At 38.1% G+C, this 21,277-nt stretch overlaps 1 protein-coding gene across 10 annotated transcripts in view; it reads right to left on the bottom strand.

Moving 5' to 3' along the window:
* Esrrg (estrogen related receptor gamma) overlaps nt 1–21,277 on the bottom strand; it is a 612,729-nt gene that overhangs the window by 256,619 nt on the left and 334,833 nt on the right. The gene's annotated exons all lie outside the window — the stretch shown is intronic.

Here is a 21,277-nt window from a genome sequence, read left to right as displayed (position 1 = left end):
TGGGCAAGGGAGCACTGTGTTCAGTATTGCTCCTTCCTGAAAGCCATGCCATCTCTTGATGGAGGCTAAGGGCCATCTCATTTTTCTCTTTCTGAACCTTCCCACTGGCCTCCGGGGAGCCCTGTAGATGTGGACTACAGGATTGCTGCCTGGAAGAGGGGCTGACTGAGGGGCAGGTGCACCATCTATGATAAGAAAAACAAAACAACAACAGTGGTAGCAGTGGGAGGTGGGAAGGATCACCAATAAAACAGCTATGGAAGTTGAAGAAATACTTGAACCCCAGTATTGATGGATGAAAATGGTTCTATTTCCAGTGCCTTTATTGTGTTCTTCTATTCTAGGGGGTGTGCATGCATTGGCCCTCTTACCACCCCAGTCTGACTGAGGAAGAAGCAGTGGTAAAGAAGGTTCATTTAGCTGCCTAAGGTCATGCAGCTGGTTAGCAGCAAGCTGAGGAATCTAAGCAAGCTGCTCTCTGGTACTCTGGAGGACAATTCTTGTGCCCTGCTCTCTCCAAAGCTGTTTTTGTGGGGAGTGTTATGAGCCAAAGGAAAGAAGAAGACACAAATGCTCAGTGCCTGAGAAAACTTGAAATAGGGTAGCACGACCATACAGTAAGGGGAGGGAAGTGGGGAAAGAAGGAGAGGGAAGATGGAGAAGAGAAAAAGACAAAGAGGGAGAGAGGGAGCTAGGAAAGGGGAGAGGGAAGGGAGGAAAGCAGGGAGAGAAAGAGAGAGGGAGAGGGAAAGGGAGGAGGAAGTCTGGTGAGTCTTATCTTGGAGTTGTTCTTTCTCATCCTGGCAGTGTGGCACTCCACGGCCCTACAAAGCCTTTGAACATGCTGCTCCCACAACAGTGGGACTGAAATAATCCCCGGACTTTAGCTGAACTCCACATGCTGAGCTGGAAGACAGCTTTATTGTTACTCACAAATGGAGTAATACGAATCCCTGGTTCTTTTTCACCTTTCATTTCTTGCTACTGATATAACTTTTTATGTCAGTAGCAATAGAAACACAAACTCAAAATATCTCAGGGCAGGGGAGGTAAAAATAGAATGTAATAGTAAAGGAAAGCAATCTTCGACACAGATCTTGTAAAGTGAGCCTGTCGGAGTTTGATCTCTTCATTCAGCAAACCCGTCCTCACGGGTAAACCTGTGACAGAAGACCCAATCTTTATGATTAAGGTAGTATTAGATGTCCCTCCCCCTGGTTTTTGCTCAATAAATTCTAAGCCAACTACAAGGATGAAAATAACTCCTCGAATGAGCTGTCTGAATTTATAGCTCCTCTTGTTGGGGTACCAAGGAGGTACAGTTATGTCAAGATGCCTATGTTGAAGAAATTATATAGGGAGAAAGATTGAAAAAAAATGTGCAGAGGAAGTAGGTGGAAACCTGCCATTATCCTCTGATTCTATTTAAAATTAATTTCTATTTTGCTTGTTAGTTGCACAAAGGGGTTTCATTGTGGTGATTTCATATATAAATATATTGTGCCCCAATACAAGTCACCCTGTTCACTCCTCTCATTTCCTCCTCCTGTCTTAAAGCAGTTCCACTGTTACATTTCCATACATGTGTATATCATACTTCACCCATGTTTATGCCTCCTTTACACTCTTCCTTAGCCTTCTTTCCTTTCCCACTGGTGGTACCTAGTCCCCCGAAAAGAACTTATTTATAATCCAGTCATTCATTTCTTTTCTTGTCATTCATTTTATTAAGATCTACAAAATAAATAATAACAGATGCTAGTGAGGATATGGTGAAAAGGAGATCTTTTTATAACACCATTGTTGGGAATGTAAATTAATATCACCACTGTGGAAATCAGTATGGAGGTTCCTTAAAAACTTGCAGATAGAACTACCTTGTATGATCCTGTCCAATCCGGGACATATATACAAAAGAATACAAACAAACATACACATGCTTGTTTATAACAGTACTATTCATAATAGACAAAATATGGAATCAGTCATGGTGTGCCTCAACTAATAAAAAGTTAACTCTACATCTTATTGATCTTCCTAAGCCTTACTATCCTACTCATTCTCACAACTCCAGTCCAAGAAGGAAGATTACTTAGACTGAAGAAAGAGAAGAAGGAGGAGGGTAAGAGAGAGAGGAGGAGAAAGACATAAAGGAAACGATGTTTTAGCTACTTAGTAGAAAGTCTCCCAATGCTGTATGTCCCGCTGGGAGACATAGTCCATGGGCTCAGTGCTAAAACACTCTAAAAATCTTTGTTTGGCTGCCCTTGACTTCCTAGGTAAATCAATATGATAGTTGATGTAATGGCAATTAGCAGTTCATTAAACTCTGAGTTGCTGTTCTTCTTGTGCCTCAGAAGTTGGACCATAGACACTGAGCTGACATTGCATTTGTATGAAGAGAAAGTCAAGAGTCTCCTGATGACACTCTGTGATCCATCACTGATCTCAACAATTCTGCTCTCTGGGGTCAGACATGACTCAGACCAAATGCCTTTGGCTCTAGACCCACCATTCTCTATCCATTATTCAGTTAGTGTATACATTATATATTGTAGTTATTACATAATCTCTTTTCTGATTTAACCAATTTCCTTTTCCTTACATATGAAACCTGATGAAGCTTAGATCACTTATCATCATTGAGTTTAACAAACAGAAGGGGGTCTTAAGTTTATAGACTCCAACTCTCTAAGGGACGTGAGCATGGAGGGTAACTCAGAGAGAGGCAATTGTTCAAGGTCATAATAAGTAGTGAGCCTGACTTGAGATGTTAAGTTTAATTCTACTCATCATGCTGACTCAGCAAACCAGAGTTTTTCCATCTTTCCTTATGTCTTGAAAGTCACATTGGCTTTAAAAAAAAAAAAAAGAAAGAAAGAAAAGAAAAGAAAAAAGGAGTGGGTGCTGGCCAAAATATCAAAGTTACTGTTTCTGAAAACTCGGGGCATAAAGATACAAAGGGAAATTTTTCTTAATTATAAACTATTTATTCATCATAGAAAATAAACAAGAAATCACTCCCCCTCCCCGCAGTGCTAATGTTCAGGGCTAACTTCTGTGGACATTTTTCATGTATGTCCTTCCTAGTAGAGGGAAATTTTTGAACTTGTTGTCTAAAATGCCACCCAGATAGGTTAACCTTAATCTAATCACCTGCAGTGTTTATCATGGGCTACAGTAACAATGAGTTTAAAGCTATTTGAATAACAAGATACTGGGTTTTTGTCAGCTGTAGCTCCATGATGTCTGTAATTTAGAATATATCTCATGGTGGAAAAATATAAGCAATCTCTAAGCCTTTGATTGCTACTAGTACAGTTTACTTAAGCAGATGCATAACTTGTTCAATGCAGAGCCAAGGGCTGAGTAGCAATCAGTCACATGCCTGCGGTAGGTGAAGTGTGAATGGCACAGGACAGTCTGTTACGTGATTTCCTCCTCCAAAGGAATTTTCTCTTGACTTTACAAATTAAGCATGCATTTTGATCTAGGCACAAGAAGTAGGGACAAGATAAACAAGGGAACTGTAGAATATCACACAAAGGACATGATTAAAAAAATGTTAGTTGATTTTGGTCATCAATGGTATTTATTTTTCATAAGAGAACAATAAACCAACAGATAGCCACATCTGAGATTGCTGGCAAAAACAAACAAAAAAACAAATAAAATACACCTAAAAGTCAAGGGAAAAGCCAATAAAAACATTTTTATCTGACCAAATTCTTAGTATGCTTTTTAAATTGAAGTTGGCCTACCCTGTGGTAGGATAATTGTCTTTAATCATCACAAAAGTGCTAAAAGGACAGTAATCCCACTTCCCAGTTGAGAAAAGCTAAGTTCAGTATTGTTCTGTGGTCAGAGAAAGGCCAACAGGTAAGAAATATACAGAATCTACAGGCACATTCAGCAAAGTGTTGCTCCAAAGACTCATCTACATCCTATGATAAAATATCCAACCTCCATTGAGAAAGGATTGCTTTAGAATTTCAGGAATGATCTCTGCTTTGATACCCTAATAATGTCTGTGATGTCATCATATAGTCCTTTAAAAAACCTATTTTTAGGAGGTATTATCTTTACCTATTTGCTACCAGTAAATTATACTATAAAATACTATGTTAATAAGTTTAATATAGGAGAAGATCAATTTCAGAAAAGTTTTCATTTTTTTCTAGTTTCACAAAGACCTTTAAGCTAAAATATGTGAGCATAGCTATAGGGTTTTTTTTGGGCCATGAAAGATCCCATAGAATATAAGGGGAGTAATCTGTTTATATACAGAGCAGGCCCCAGGCTACTATAAGCCAGCCTGAGTGTTTGTACATTAATACAAATATAAGGCAAAACAAATATAAGGCAACTGGAATATTTTAAATAACAATGTGAATTGTGGTCTAAATTGGTGGACAGTCTAGTAATGAGGATATAGACAGACGTGGTAACATGACATGTTAAAGATACATTGCCAGGAACTTTCAAATGATTGGTAGTGAAAGAATAATTTAGTCAGGTTGAATTTGAAATGTAGGAGAGATGCCTGAATTGAAGTAGCTGGTGATGTGATATAAGATGATTTAGAAATTACTACTTCAGATTTTCCTACAGAGATACTAGGTAGATAATACCATCATATCATTGAGAAAGATGATGGAGAAATAGAAAAGGAATATCAACTATGAATGGCTTGCCTGGCTAAAAGCAGGGGGGAAAAAGGCAGGGGGGAGAGAAATCCCAACTAAGGAGACAAAAAGAGCAAAGGGAAGCTAAGTGAGATAAGTTTTATGATATAAAACACAGCAGACATCAAGAAAATAAAGGAGAAGAAGAGAGAAACACAGGATCACTCAGCTTTGCAGTAGGAAAGCACTGGTATTTGTTGGCAGGCTGATGATTGAATGGGTATTAATTGCTATAAAGAAATCTGGTGACATGAGGAACGAATAAAACAGAATTGTTTCAAGGAAACAGGTTGGCTGTAGAGGAGGCTATATTTTTAAAGCATATTTTTTATTGCCATACATTAGTTGTATAAGGAGGGTTTTGTGGTGACATTTCCCTACATACATACAATATATACATACAATGTACCTCAATTAGCTTTCTTTTTTGGGGGGGTGGGGTTCGGTCATGGGGCCTGAACTGGGCCTGGGCGCTGTCCCGCAGCTCTTCAGCTCAAGGCTAGCGCTCTACCACTTGAGCCACAGTGCCACTTCCAGCTTATTTTCTTTTTGCTTATGTGGTGCTGAGGAATCGAACCCAGGGCCTCAGGCATGCAAGGCAAGCGCTCTACCACTGAGCCACCTTCCCAGCCCTCAATTAGCTTTCTTTATCACTCTCCTTTCTCCCTTAACACAAGTTCTGTAAGTTTCCTTGTTCTGTTTTCATATGTGCAAATAAACTACTTTGACAATATTCATACTGTTCACCCTCTTCATTAGCCCTCTCCCTCACATGATTACCCCCCACCAGAGACTATTTAATTTTCCTGTCATTCATAGTTTTATTAATGTGCATGAATTGTGGCCAGGGTTTTCACATTATTTCAGAATGCATATATTGTATTTTGCTCAGCATAAGTCTCTCTTTTGCTTTTCCTTTCCTTACACCCCCCAATGCTCTATTGATCCACAACTTTGTTTCTCATTTTCCTACATAGTTACAAAGTACTTCATAATGATTAACCTTCTTTCTTTATTCTTCTCTCCTTTTGCTTATTCCCTTAAACAGTACCATAGTTAGGATACTGTTGTGTACACACACACACAGAGGTGTATATGAATTTGTGTGTTTTCTAGGTGTAGCTTCTATACATATGAGCAAAAACATGCCATATTTTGCTTTTTGAGCTTTGCTTTTCTTGCTCATTATGATGTTCTCCAATTGCATCCATTTTTTCTTCAGATGACTTGATTTCATTAATTTTTTATGGCTGAGTATTATTTCACTTTATATATGTACCAATTTTGCCAGCACCATTTGTTGAAAAGTTTATCTTTTCTCCAATGTATGTTTTGGGCTCTTTATTGAAAATTACATGGCCATAGAGGTATGGTTTTTATTCCTGGATCCTCTATTCCACTGTATTGGTCTTCAAGTTTGATCTTTTTGAACTAGTTCAGAGGTGTTTTTGTTTCTATAGCTCTGTAGTATAATTTGAAGTCTGGTATTGTGATGTGTTCATACGTAAGTGAGTGTGTTCTTTATAAGCACTAAAGGGCACTTGAACAAGTAAGAAGAGAAAGTAGCCTGAGAGCGAATTCCTTTGTTCAGGACTCTTCAGCATTAATTAGTGTTTTTCATGATGTATTCTGCAAATGACTGCCACTGTTCACCAGTATATGTTTCAACCATGTGCCAAGGTCCTTTAGCCCTGGGAAATATGTCAGCTACTTTTTTTTCTTTTTACATTGCCTGAAATTACTGTGAAGGATCAGTCTTTCATTGACCATATTTCTACAAATATCTATTTCTCAGATTTTTAAACTTAAAAAGTAACAAAACGAGGAGATAACAATTATGATAACAAATAATAATCAACTGCTATATGAATAACTAATCTCTACAACTAAATTTTAAAGAACATACATTTGATTATATTTTGTATACAGCTGTTTAACCATCTGTGCCCATTTTGAAGAGTTGGTAATACATTAATTATAAAGCCCTACTACAATGACTTATCCATCCATCCTTTCATATCCCACCCTGTACTCTTCTCTTTCTCTTTCTCCTTCTCCCTCCCTTTTGCCCACACTCCCTAAATCTCTTCTTTCTTCCCTTCTATTTCTTCTTCTCCTTCCCCTTTCAGTCTTTCTTCCTCTTTCCTTCCCTCTTTCCCTTCTTCCCTTTATTCTTCTTTGTTTTTCCCTCTTTGATTCACTAAATTCAACAAGGTATGTGAGGTAGTGGATAAGATAAACTATCATACTTGATTTATCAATTATACTTTGATAAAAATAATTCCATACATATACTTTTGGTCAAATAAACCAAAATATCATATTTTAACTAACAGGATTCTTTAAATGTCAAAGTAAATAAAAGAAAACAATACTCGCTTTATCTACTCATTTTGGTCATTTAATAAAGATGCTCAATAATTTCTTAACATAAATATACACATATTTATAGCAGTATGTAAAGAAATTCAATTGGAAAATTAAAATTAGGCACATTTCTAATTTAATGCCTTATTATCTTTTCCAGAGCCTGTGCATAGTTATCTAATAAGTAAAATATGTAGAACAAGAAAGAGGAGCCCTGCCCTAAGGGAATTTGTAATATATTCTAATGTATTCTAATGGTGTGTGAAATATACATCTAAAGTCAGAATTTGTCAAAATTTTGTAACTGGGAGATGCTGATAACTATGTCCAAGTATGCGACTAAAATATTCCTGCCACAGGAAAAAAAAAATCACGTCTTTATTTCATGATGCTCATAGACTCTATTTAAAAGCTTCTTCATGCACTGCAAGGAAAACAATTAATAGGCCTAGAACTACGTAGGAATATTTTTAGGAAATAATACTGAACAGCTAGCCTAGTAGGTTTATGGGCTATATTGCAGTATTTTGCTTTTGATATCATTACATATTCAAGTGGTAACTTATAGTATTTATTTTTAAAGTCATATTTTCCATTATTGAATATGAGGCAAATTGTAGGACTCCCACCTCCCCCCCACCCCAAAATGAATTTGTGGTGATCAGGAGGCCTGAGTTCTGTGTATATCTTTGACTGACCATGAACACCTACCAATTCAAAGCTCCTAGGCCAACAACGCTTTATAGAGAGGGAATGGCATTGGTTTAATGGTACTTCCTTAAGGAAGTTCTACAAACTTACATATGCAAGAGGAGCAAGGGAGAGGTTCATAGGATATGGAGTAATGGGATCCTACTGAGCTGAAAAATGGGGTCTCATCTAACCCCATGCAAATTCTAACAAGGCCACTCAGTGTTCAATCCAGCAAACCTAACACAAGGAAAGCCTATCTGCTGTCCACATACAAGATCACAAGGTCTACACTGAGTGGTTGCAAAGGCAATCTCCTGTTCTAAACTCAAGAGCCTCACTAGGACATTGATCTATCTCCCCAGAGAACTCACTTTCCCTCAACTCTAACATCACTGAGGATTTTAGCAGCTTCGGTAGCAGCTTCACATGACTACTTCCAGAAGATTCAATACTGTACCTTTTGAGAGAACAAACAAACCAACACAATTCTGGGTTTGTGTAGCTTTACCTTTGTCCAATAGCAAAAGTGAAATAATTGTCCGAACACAATGGTGTTAACGCATTCATCATTTTTAAACTCAAAATATGGTCTTTGTAATTCCCCAACATTGAAGGACAGTATTTCTTGTTTGAATGGTTTGAATTATTTGCCAATAATCCCAGAAAGTTTTATGTAACAGCACAAAATAAAGAGTTATTTTTTTTTTCTCTTGCCAACATCCTCTGGCTTTGGAATTAGATTCTCAAGTAGTTCAGTAACCTGAGTGTCAGATTACCTAAAGGACGTTAAAAAAATGTGCTCCAACAGCAGCACATAGGGAACGCTAATACTGTTGTTTTGTTCTGAAAAACAGAAGCTGTTGTTTGATGCTTCCATAAAAGGAATAATCTTCATGGGGAAGGGATGAGGATTTCATTGGTTTCTTAATAATCATGTACTTGGCTATTGTTTTCAGTTGCCATTTTCTTTAGGTAGAAAACAGGACATGAATAACTCATTTTAACACTCAAGATAGCTTCTAACCTGCCCTTGATCTGATCATTTGGAACAAAAAGTCAAAGGAATCAACCATGAAAACAACAATAACAACAATCTCAACCAAGGAACCTCTATGAAGTAAATAATAATGATTTATTCTAAAAATATGGACATAAGAGGTTTTTTTTTGTTGTTGTTTTTAATGTACTATGTGATTGTTTTTGTTTCTTTTGTATGTTCTTCTCCCTATGGTATATTCCCTGTTGTCACTGTATTTAATTCTGGTACCCTGGGATTGTATATACGTTTATCTGAATTATGGAAGAGAAGGGGAACAACAGCATGATTGAGGAACTAATGCAACAGTGACATACACAAGACAGTATGTTGGAAATGATCTGTACAACTGACTGGGGGGCGGGGTGGGGATGGAGAGAGTTGAGGTAGGAGAAAAGTGAGGGAAGGGGTAACAAGTTTGACAAGAAATGTACTTATTACCTAACTTATGTAACCATAACCTCTCTATACATCACCTTGACAATAAAAATATAAAAGAAAAGAAAAACATACCTAATTAATTTTCTCCCATTTAAAAAAATTAAAATAAAAATATGGACACTTTGATATAATATTCACAGTGAAAAGACAGTGTAAATTGTTTTTGTTTCAAGAGACAGGAATTAGAAAATTGGCTTTACCAAGCAGATAAGAGATTCACCATGGAGTTCATGCATTTTGCACACAAATATAGCTTGGCTCGGGCTTAAAACTTCCACTAGAAATGCACTGATCCAATTTAAGAAACATCTAATTTTATTTACTCCATAGTCTCTCTTGATGTAGAAGGGAATCTTACTAAGGGAATTCATTTCTATATCACTGAATCCCTTGAAGACCATAAGGATCTCTCTACACTTGAGAAAATTGTTAATTGTAGTCAACTATAAAAACGCTTTTGGATAAATGTTATGAGACAAGCCTAATCAGAAAGAGAAAAAAATGGACAAAAGAAAGAATGAAGGCTTCAACAACCCAAAAGATAGAAAGACATATGAATCCTCAACATAGAGCCGTTAAGATCTTTGCTGAAATAAAAGGACAGAACTATCTTTTTATATAAGGGGAAACAGTCAGCCTCCTATCTTTTTGAGAAAGCAGCTGCAGACCAGCTTGTTTTGAGGCTAAAAAAGATAAGATGAGCAGTGGGAAATAAAGGATATTAAGAATATCATGTACTTTGGGAAATGAGAAGGCCTTGATAAATCAGGCAGAATTGATGTAGACAGTACCCTTTCCATAGATAACACGCTAATCACAATATACCAAGATACTAAAGAGATTTTATAATAAAAAGTAGATGGTTATAATAAAAATAATGAAAGTCTAACTAAGATTTTGAAGTTTGGCTTGTGTATATATTACTTCATTTTGACTCCTCATTGTTTCTGTTAATGGAATATTCAGCTACAATATACTGATGCTTGCATTCAAGCCATAGGTCATAGAGCTGAACAATGGTAGAGCTACAATTTGAACCAAAAGGTAGATGTTTTGACATGAGGATCAGTGCACTGAGCCTGTTTATTTCTTTAAAAGAGCTTGGTTTGGGGGCTTGGAAGGTGGCTCAGTGGTATAGTGCTTGCCTCGCATGTATGAGGCCCTGGGTTCGAATTCTCAGCACCACATAAGCAAAAAGAAAAAAGCCAGAAGTGGCGCTGTGGCTCAAGTGATAGAGCTCTAGCCTTGAGCTGAATTGTTCAGGGACAGCGCCCAGGTCCCATGACAGACCAAAAAAAATAAAAAAAGAGAGCTTGGTGTGCCAGGCACCAAGGTGTGCCTATAATTCTAGCTGCTCAGAAGACCAGTCTGGGCAGGAAAGTTTGTGAAACTCTTACCTCCAACTAACTATCAACAATCCAGAAGTGGACATATGGCTTAAGTGGTAGAGTGCCAGCCTTGAGCCAAGTGTAGGCCCCAGTACCACAACAAACCCCAAACAAAAGAGCTTGATGGAAACTGTTTTCATAGCAAGGGACACTGGTGTTCTGCGCCTCTCTTTGTCTCTTGTTTTGTGCACCTGAAGTATGCATAGAGAATCTTTAGAAAACACCTTGATTCCTCTTCAAATGACTGCTTGCCCCATGATACAAGACTGCAGCAGGAGCCACATTGATGCTCTCCTTCAAGTCCTGTGTAGGCACGGGTGTCAAAGGACATGATATTCCACAGAAGTGTGGTCAGATCTCAGGAATTACAAAAGCCACATGAAATTCTAAACTTCGGTCCCCTCTAACATTGGTCATGCTGTACTGCCTTCATATCACGCTTTGCCCTTATGAATGGAAATCACGATGGCTCGACCATCCAAATCCGTTTCTCCCCCCTCCACCTATAGAGCCCAGCATATTACATCCTCAAGACACTGCTGTATTTCAAAGTCATTGTTCCTAAAGGAACATTCCAAAGGAACATGTAACTGCTTATAATGTATTAATGAAAAGGGCTCGATCGTAGCATTAAATTCCTCCTCTAATGCCTATGAAAACTGTGACTGTGGTTGAACAGGATCTAAAGCAGAATGTAGAAATAATTAAGGTGGTGGAAGAGAGAACAACTTGCTTTTTCTTAGTTTCTCATTGTTTTTGAAAATGTGCTTTAATAAAAAAAAAAGGTGCTGATACAAACAGCGCTCTAACCCCCATTTGCCTTCTGCCATCTGTTCCCGTATTTGTGCTGCTGTACCATCTTGCCTTGGTTCTAAGATGAGACCTTTGTAAATCTTCCCACTGCTGTGTGCATGGCCCTGTCCAACCCATCCTTGTTCTTTGTCCAGCGATTTAGCTCTGTAGCCATATAACCTGTGGCTGGATGGACAGCATGCCTTGACCACTCAACTTCAACTGCTACCAGTCCTTCGCCTAATAGTCCTTTTCTGATGTTATTCAAGCTGATGAGCCATACTCTGTTCCCAGTTGTTCAAATCCCCCATCCTGAATTCTCTCCTACATAAATAGAATGGCACATGTTTGTTGTTGTTGCAATACTGCCCCAAGTTGACCACTTATCTCTTTATCCATTGCCTTGTCTTGGCTATTCCTGCCTTTCACCAGCAACACTTTAAAAGATCCTGATAAATGGCTCAGGCTTCTGATCTCGCATCAATTCCAGCCAACAAAGCCACACCGATCATTTTAAAATAAGAAGCCCTTCCTGTCACTCCTCTATGTAAATCCCCGTAATAGCTCCCTGTTACTCTTAGGATTAAGGGTGAACTGCTTAACATGTGTTTAAAGGTCCTTTTTGTCCAGGCCTAAGCCTGTATTTAGACTCCTTCCTCACTGCTATTGCCTCTCTCTCCCTACCAACCTTATAATAACAAATCACAATGACTGTAACCAGTGGCTACAGTTCTCCAACAATCCTCTGCCCTCCTCCAGAACACATCAACTATTCTCTCTATCCTCAACACAAATTTGCCAGGAATTATCCTAGTGAATGTCAAGACCTCTTACTTACTTCCAGAAGTAGCTCACGAAGGTACTGTGTCTATTCTGGTGCTTACCACAAACTGTGTGCACATACGTGTGTGTGTGTGTGTGTGTGTGTGTGTGTGTGTGTGTGTGTGTGTGTGTGTGTGTGTGTGTGTTGGTATTGATGTTTGAATTCAGGACCTTGTGCTATCTCTCAGATTGCTCACTCACAGCTAGCACTCAACTACTTGAGCCACACCATCAGTTCAGCATTTTACTGGTTAACTAAAGATGGAATACTATGGATTTTTCTGTCTGGGCTGGTTTTAAACTGAGACCCTCTAGGTCTTAGTTTCTTGTAAAAGTAGAATTACAGATGTAAGCTACCAATGCCTAGCTACCATATACTTTTACAATTTCATATTCACATGTCTGCATTTTCTCTTTTGCTTCCATACTCTTGGCAGGTTGGGGCTGTTTCTTATTCACTATGTAACCCTAGCACAGCTTCTAGTACTACTTATTAGAGAATAAATAAACCTTAAGTGGAGATTTATGAAGACCCTGGCCCATTCAAGTATCCAGTAGGTTACTATAGACAATACTTAAAGGAAACACCTTTAGATATATTGATAGAAAGAGAGTCTATCTATAGCTCTCAGGAGAGAATGTTCCACAACTTCTCAGAGATAGGGGGATAAAAAAAACTCAAGACCTCTACATCCTGACAAAGTTAAAGGAGAAAATGAGGATGGTCATTATCGCTGTTGAAAGACAGCCCTGAGTATCAGGCTAGGACATGGTGGGAGGAGGAACAAGTAACTACAGATGTTCACAACGTTTGGGAACAGTGTGTTGTAAGAAGATGAATGGGAGCCTAAGAAGTAAGAAGATGAAAGTGGATCCCACTCAGCATTTTTTAACTGCAGGCCTGTCTCCACACCCAGTCATCTCTTAACCTTTTGAAGTTTATCTATCACGGCTTTGAATTTATCCTCCTTTCCCAGCCAGGTAGTCTGGTATGATCTACAGTAAGGAAAATAATTCATCTAGTGTAGCTTGCCTATACAGGCTATAATCAGCAGTGACGTATTTTGTGACAGTTCTATATAAAAGATGACTAACATAAATAAAATGCATTGTATATTATGGGGTAATAGAATATAAAGCACTACAGATAGACTCTTCCAGCAGTGAGGATCCAGGATTTAAGTCTATGAGTGATGGCTTTCTGAAGGGAAGCTAAAATTCTGTCTGGCAACTCATCCCATTACCCAGTGGTGGCCCAGCAGTCTAGCTATCAGCCAGCTCAACATGAAGACCATCGCCGCAAGAACCCATGAAAAGTTTCCACAAATATTTACGTTATCTAATGGAATATCCAGCATGGTATTTCAGTTTTTATTCCACTCATTTCCACAAAGGAAGCTTTTCTTTGCAATATGTTACAGATGAGTGAAAACAACTGATAAGAACCAGCAAGGTGGTCTTTAAAAGAACAACAGAGCAGGAGCAAAATCTAAGTTTGAATTTTCTATCACTGAATTAAAACATTCACATTCAATCCTCCTGCAGACACAGTTTCCCTAATCTTTGAAATGAGAACTTTGTCTTATTTATCTCTCAAGTCTCAACTTGTACCAGGAAAAGAGTCCTGTTGCAAAACATTCACCTTCTTTCCCTTCCTCTTTTTCTTCCTCTCTGCTTTCCTCTCCCCACGATCCAGCATTTCTGATTGTGAATAACCAGACAAATGTATTTTCCTGAGAAGCAGATACACTGTTCAATTCATCCTCTCTAATTGTGGGTTAATATTTATACTTTCTGTTTTGTTATCATTTCCACACTGATGCGGATGTACAAACAGGACCTAGCATTGCCTGCTGGCTTAAAATTCAGATAATATCTGCTTCCCCAGCCTGGTACCTATCACTTCAAATTAATTAACAGAAGAGCCACATGCAGAGATTAATTAATGAGTAAATATCTAGCAGCCATTTTGGGGTATCTGGTCTCAGATCTGGGGAAATTTTAAAATTCTCTGAGATCTGGTTCAAAGCCAGACTCCACAGACAAATCCACTAGACTCATATCTTCCAATTAGTGAGAACAAAAAACTTGAAGAGGAGATGTGGCTCACATGGTAAAATATCAGCAATGACCAGAAAGCTGAGTAAGAAGATGAGGCTCTGCATTCAAACCTCAGTACTGGTACACAAGAACACACACACACACACACACACACACACACACACACACACACACACACACACACACACACACACACACACACACACACACACAGTACACCACACCACAAGAAAAATTTGGTAAGAAAAGAGTGCAAGAAAACAGAAACCCATACAGAGAGAAGCTGGAAGTACAATGTAACCAGGAACTTAGTTATTCTTCAGAGTTTTCCCTATTTGAGGCAAGAGACCATCATGTGGGGCGACCTAATCATGGACTGTCAATTTTTTTGCAACAGTAGAACATTATTTCTTGGTCCAAAAGGGAATCTGAATAGTATTCCATACACAACAGGCACTCCATGTCAGGTCCTTACCTGATCTCTAGATCATCCAACAGAACAGCAGTGTCTATTTACTTTTTTTATTTTGGTGAATCCTGGATGTGGTCAGAAGTTGGATTCCCAGTGACCTGAAGTAGTTTCTGATGAAGGAATGCTTAGCAAACCCCAATATATTACAGATATAAAAGAGAAGCCTTGTTTCTCACTGAAATATAGACTTCATGTGTTTCACAGTTTTACTTCAGTAAGATCACCTCATTTATGATTTATTTCATGCAGTTTTTCCAAGGGTGGTAAGAACCATATGTAAAAAAAATCAAAGATGATTTCAGAGACTAAATGTTTAAATTCTCATATATGCATTACACAGCTCGGTTGATGTAGTAAAGCTTACAGTCAGTCCTGAATTATCATCAGTTGTGTGGTTTGCTGAATGTTCCCTTGCCCTTAATTTTATCCACATTACTTCCCCCCAAAACAATGAAAAGGTAACATGCTTAAGTGTCAAAGTAAAAATTTTACATATGTTGAATGTTGACATTTCTTGTTTGTAGGGCAATTCTTTTTTTTTGGGGGGGGAGGGGAGGTCTGGTCGTGGGGTCTGAACTCTGGGCCTGGGTGCTGTCCCTTGAGGCTAGGGCTCAGGGCCACTTCCAGCTTTTTTTCATTTTGCTTATGTGGTGCTGAGGAATCCAACCCAGGGCCTCAGGCTTGCAAGGCAAGCGCTCTACCACTGAGCCACCTTCCCAGCCCGCATTTCTTGTTTTTAGTGGAAAGTGAATGGTGTTATGGAAAGAAAAATGAATCAAGCATCCTTACAGTATTCACAATAAGGAGTGTGAAATAAAATCTAGTTTTAGGTGAATAGTTTTAGGGGGCACCATGAAATTTTGTGACAGAAATATACCCTACTCTACGTAGTTTCAAGTTATGGAGGCTAATAGCTACTAGAGTTACCATTTAGGTAAATTTGAGTAATTTTAGAGAGTCAAAGTATATATATCCCATGCATTCATGTTTTCTTCACATATCTCCCCCTGCCCAAACATACCAAAGATCTACTGTACTTGGATAAAACTAATTAGTTTCCCTCTGCCTTAAAGGACATCTAGTTTAGATTAAACTCTTAAGGAAATAACAGTATCTAAGTTCATTGTGTTGAGAGAAAGAAATACTAAGAACTGAAGCTTATGACTAACATCTGATAAACGCACTGAACTTGAGAGGGCACCTACATTTCTGAACAGAAACCTGTCAGTGCCACTAGGGCTTCCAGACCAACAGTGTGAGGCAGCTCTGTTGGTCTGAGCAACTGTGACCTTGCACTCAAACACTACTCCACTCAATTCTTAGATGACAGCACCAACACAGTGAGTATACACATCAGAACTCTGGAGACAACCCTTCTTCAGTGGTTATTTAAATTTTATTTGTATCTCTCGTTGTGAGCAGGCTTAAACTTGAACTATACATATGTAACCATGTAGGATGATATGCTTATCCATTTTCTCTTAGAAAAATCTTCCACTGTTTTTGAGAGGGTATTCATACGTGCGTGTGTGTGTGTGTGTGTGTGTGTGTGTGTGTGTGTGTGTGTGTGTGTGTGTGTGTGTGTGTGTGTGTGTGTGTGTGTGTGTGTGTGTGTGTGTGTGTGTGTGTGTGTGTGTGTGTGTGTGTGTGTGTGTGTGTGTGTGTGTGTGTGTGTGTGTGTGTGTGTGTGTGTGTGTGTGTGTGTGTGTGTACTCAGGACCAAGATGCTATTCCTTGGCTTTTGTACTCAAGGCTGACATTCTACCATTTGAGTTACAGCTCTACTTTTGGCGTTTTGGTAGTTAACTGGAGACAAGAGTCTCATAAACATTCTGCTTGGGCAGACTTCAAGTCATGATTCTCAGACCTCAGCCTCTTACGTAGTTAGAATTACAGATGTGAACCACCAGCACACAGCAAGTCTTATCTTTTGAATTATAATGCATTTAAAATTATTTTAACACATCTTCTTGTGAATTTAGCCAAAAAGGTTGAAGAAGATTGAAATGTCTCAGTGGTTATAAGAGGAGAGTCAAAATTCATAGGCAAGAAATAGAAAGACAGAATAAAACCCCCTATAGTTGGGGGTTAAAACTCCCTAAAGTCTTCTTCCAAATGAGGAATATCATAGATAACCACTGGGTTAATGCTAAAGATCAAATGAAATTCTAACTGTAAAGCTACTAGCACCCACTCTATTATATGAATCTCATGTCACTTTATTATTTGTTTCTATAAGTTAATTGAAACTTTTATTAAGAACACAAGTTTAAAAATTGCATAAGTTATTAAGAACATAAGTCAAACCAAACACATTTTTATGGCTGAGATTTAAAAAAATAATTAATATATAAAAAGAAAGAAGAAAGCCCCATCTTATGAAAGGAAACTGTAGCTCAGGTGTCCCGGCCAATGATTAAACCTTAATACAACTTGACAGTTTTAATTTTTACATAAATACCACTAGGGCCTATCATTCATATTATGGATTCGAAAGCTTAACAAATGTAATTTAAAACAACAAAGCTGCTTTTGTAAGAAGCACTGTCAATGTGCTGACATTTTCAAAATTGAAAACGCTCGGTATATAAGATTTGAAATAGAAAAACCCAGTAATTCTTCTCTTCACCTGACAGGAGTGGTGAGGGTTGACCCAGGAAGGCCTAAACATTTTAAAAGTTGTTATTGATAACTTGGGATGATTTATAAAGCCTTGTATTGCTGAAAACATGGAATCACAAATATTTGGGTACAGTGTAAGAGCTGGTTCTATCAAATGTTGCTAAAAAAGCAAAGTCAAGTCCTTATCTAATTGTCACAGAAATTGGATGGGTCTCTGATTGGCATTATTTTCATTTATCAAAGCAAAAACCAGAGTGGAGGGAGATCTAGGGCTGTGTGTCTTTGATGTCAGATTAGTCTGCTCTAATTTCTCTCTTCTTCACAATACAACAAACCACCCAGTGGGAGCAATTTTTACAGAAGAACGAGTGTGAGTCCAGTGGGAAGTCCTGCACTTAGTGATCCAGTAAGGACTACAACCAAGATCCCAGATGCTTTTTTCATAAGCCTTTTATCAATCTCAGAACTGTGACTTTAGCACAAGAATTAGAATTCTTTCAGCAAAACAAGCTTTCCTATGTTCATGATTCAGTAGCATAACTTTGTTTTTGTCAGTAGTGGGGCTTGATCTCAAGGCCTAGGTGCTGTCCCTGAGTTTTTGTACTCAAGGCTAGCACTTTGCCACTTTGAACCACAGCTCCACTTCTGATTTGGAGGTGAGGGTTACTTGTAGATAAGAGCCTAATGGACTTTCCTGCCCAGACTGGTTTTGAACCACAATCTTCAGCTCTCAGATTCCTAAGTAGGATTACAGGTGTGAGCCATCAGTACCAGGTTAATGTAACTTTCTTTAAGAACAACAACATAGAAGGGTCTCATACCTTTGGTTTTCAGCACTGAATTCAATGACTTAGTGAAGTTTTAAATCAATATTTTTGTGATACAGCCTCATAGTGTTAACTAAGAACTTCACTTTTTAAACCCAAATTGAAATCAATAAGCAATATGGCCATCATCCAAAACAAGAAAGAAATATACCTGGTTTGTGGATAAGTATATAGAAAAGGATAAAGTAATAATACTGCTTTAACTTCATCATATTCATAACACTCATTCTTTTACCATCAAAGATTTATTGAACATCTGCTATGGGACAAGATACTATGTTCACACTAGGGATGTATACCAGAAGAACAATTAAACATCTCTTCTCTTGATCTTTGCTGGAAAGTAAAAACTATAGAGAACTCAGGAAAATTTACTTAGATTTTTCTCTCAAAAGAAGTGGTAAAAAAAATAGCAGATAACAGATACCTTGTTTACTATGTTTTCAGAATAGCTTTTGAATTTTTCTTCTTTTCCAATGTCCAATTATAGACTTAACAGTGTGAGTATATACAGACAGGGGTCCCTGGACAAGTCAATCAACATTAGTTCAGGGCATCTGCATTCTAATCACTAAGCCAAATATACTGTTACAGTTCAAAAGAGCTTATATCTTACTGGACAAACTGAAGCCAGCAAAAAAAAGTCAGTCAACACATATACCACCCCTGCTGCCCTAATGCAGGGAAGATCATGCATTTAAGGACAAATAAGCTTCCTTCTTTGCTCTGTCTTCTTCCTATGGCAATCTGGTAAAAAACCACGCATGAAACTAGCTAAGACAGAAATCACAGAGGAATAGCAAGCCTAACTCTCCAGATCATTTCCAGAGAATTCCTTAAAATTGGCTAAGTTGCCAAGTAGAAGCCAAATTGACCAGATTCATATTTATGCCCTATAGAGTTGGACAGCCACCTATGCATGCAAATGGTGGCACGTTTAAGGTGACACATCGGACTGGAAAGTCTGAAGATCAGAACAGTCTTCCCTAGGGTCCTCTAGCCTTGCTGTGAACCTCAGATGACCAAAACATTTTCAGAAAATAAACCCTAATACGTTTTTATTAAGCATAAAAGCTCAATCTAATTATGATATATGATTCCTTTCTGTTTAAAAACAGAAACTATTTTTGATATGTCTTTCTGTTCTTGGCAAGCCTTGTGTGAGCAAACAGTTATGGGAAGATTACGAAGGCCCTTGTTTTTGAAGCATCACACAAGAACACTTATTATAATGAGACTGGTAGATCTGCCCTTTAAATCCCCCTTCTTGTTGGTCCCTGCACTTGTTATAGGATGACTAAGTAAGTCAGTCATGGCATTGCCACTTGTGAGTAATGGCACGATTCCTTCCTTCTTGGGATGTTAAGTACTTTCTCTCTGTCTCTGTCTTTCCCTGTATATATTAGTATCTAATTTCCATGCTGGATATCAAAATGCAGGCAAACATTTTCTGCTATTGCACAGGGAAGATAGAGGGCATTTCAGACACTCCAGGAGAATTCAAGTCTCAATCATGCTCTACCATTGATTTATGTGAATCAATATGCATCTTTTGCAAACTATCTTTTAGTTGTCTTCCTTTTTTTTAAGTTAGCACTTAGCAGCCAGAATTAGGTCATTTTCATTAGAAAGGGCCTCTAATGAACTAGTTCTTTATTTAAAAGAACAGAAGTTCTGCTCTCAAGCAAGCTGTAACATTTCATCAATAGTTCAGAACAGGACTAATGGCCATCATTAATGAAGACTCAATATGAGTTTGAGGTCTCCAATTCTGTCAAAGCTTGGGATCCTAACAAATCAGCTTTATCACAATCATTTCCCAACTTACAAGTAAATAAAGCAAGTAAGTCAGAGAAAGTGATGGGAAATGTATGGTTGAAATAAAAATGTATATCCCTTGTCAGCTTTAACAGGTATTCAATCTTTCAAACCAGTGAGAAATTTGGAGAAACATTTTCTCTTTCTCTGTTCTGCTCACACACACACACACACACACACACACACACACACACACACACACACACACACACACATAACTTGGCTGCCCCATGTTCATTATAAATAATCTCATGAAGAGTTATCATAGAGAGGAAATAAAGAAGGGAAGACATAACTCCAACTTTACATTTCCCCTAAAAATAGTTACTGGCATATTAGAATCTCTGAGGGAGCAAAAGAGGGCTCATAACATGTGAAGATAGTTTTCAGGTGCTTTTAATATATCTCCTGTTTGTGAACTTAAAATTTATTTCTGTAGTTTGCCCTGTCATATGTCTCAATCACACTGCGAATGGCTCACATCTCTGTTCCTTTAGAACAATGCATTTAACAGGGATCTGCTTAGTGTGAGGAATCAAGCTCAGACATATGACAGACTTCAAGATATTTCCAAACATATGCTACTTTTTGAACAGTACAATCACTAATCCAAATGTACATATCACTTGCACACTCATAGAGCTTCAGATTTTTTTCTCACAGCTTCAGGCTTGGTGAGCAAGCATCCTACCACTTGAGCCACAACTCCAACCATTTTCCCCCTTCTGGTTATTTTTGAGATAGGGTCTTGCATTTTAACCAGGCCACCAATCCCTCCTGTTCATGCCTCCCACTGAGGCTGGCTTCCATCACCCACAACCAGGTTATTCTGTTGAGAAACAATTGCATCATTTTTTTTGTCATGTCTGGTGTGAAACTGAAGTTTCTTAGATCTCTGCCTCCTCAGTAGGTAAAATTACAGGCACAAGCCACAGATACCTAATAGAAGTTATTTTTTATAGGTCCAATTCATTTATCACTAATCTTTAATTAAAATAAATTCATCCTTTTTTACCTCAGAAGAAATCAGAGTTTCTAATTCCATCTCTACTTTCTGTAGGATATCTACAGACCTATCATCTCATCCTAAAAGACAAGCAGTTTATAAACATACTTTCCCAATGTCAGTCACTTCATCTCTTCCTTCCTATCTCGTTGGCCACAAATTCCTAATGGGATGCATACCCACTAATGTACCTTTCTAAGAACTTAGAAATACTGGATGATTCTGAGGGAAATCAGACTTCATTTTA

Source organism: Dipodomys merriami, unplaced genomic scaffold (assembly GCF_024711535.1).
Source record: "Dipodomys merriami isolate MVZ:Mamm:240054 unplaced genomic scaffold, mDipMer1.0.p SCAF_31, whole genome shotgun sequence".
Classification (NCBI taxonomy): Eukaryota; Metazoa; Chordata; class Mammalia; order Rodentia; family Heteromyidae; genus Dipodomys; species Dipodomys merriami.
The sequence above is the reverse complement of the archived record's forward strand: the minus strand, read 5'-3'. Positions and strand labels throughout refer to the sequence as shown.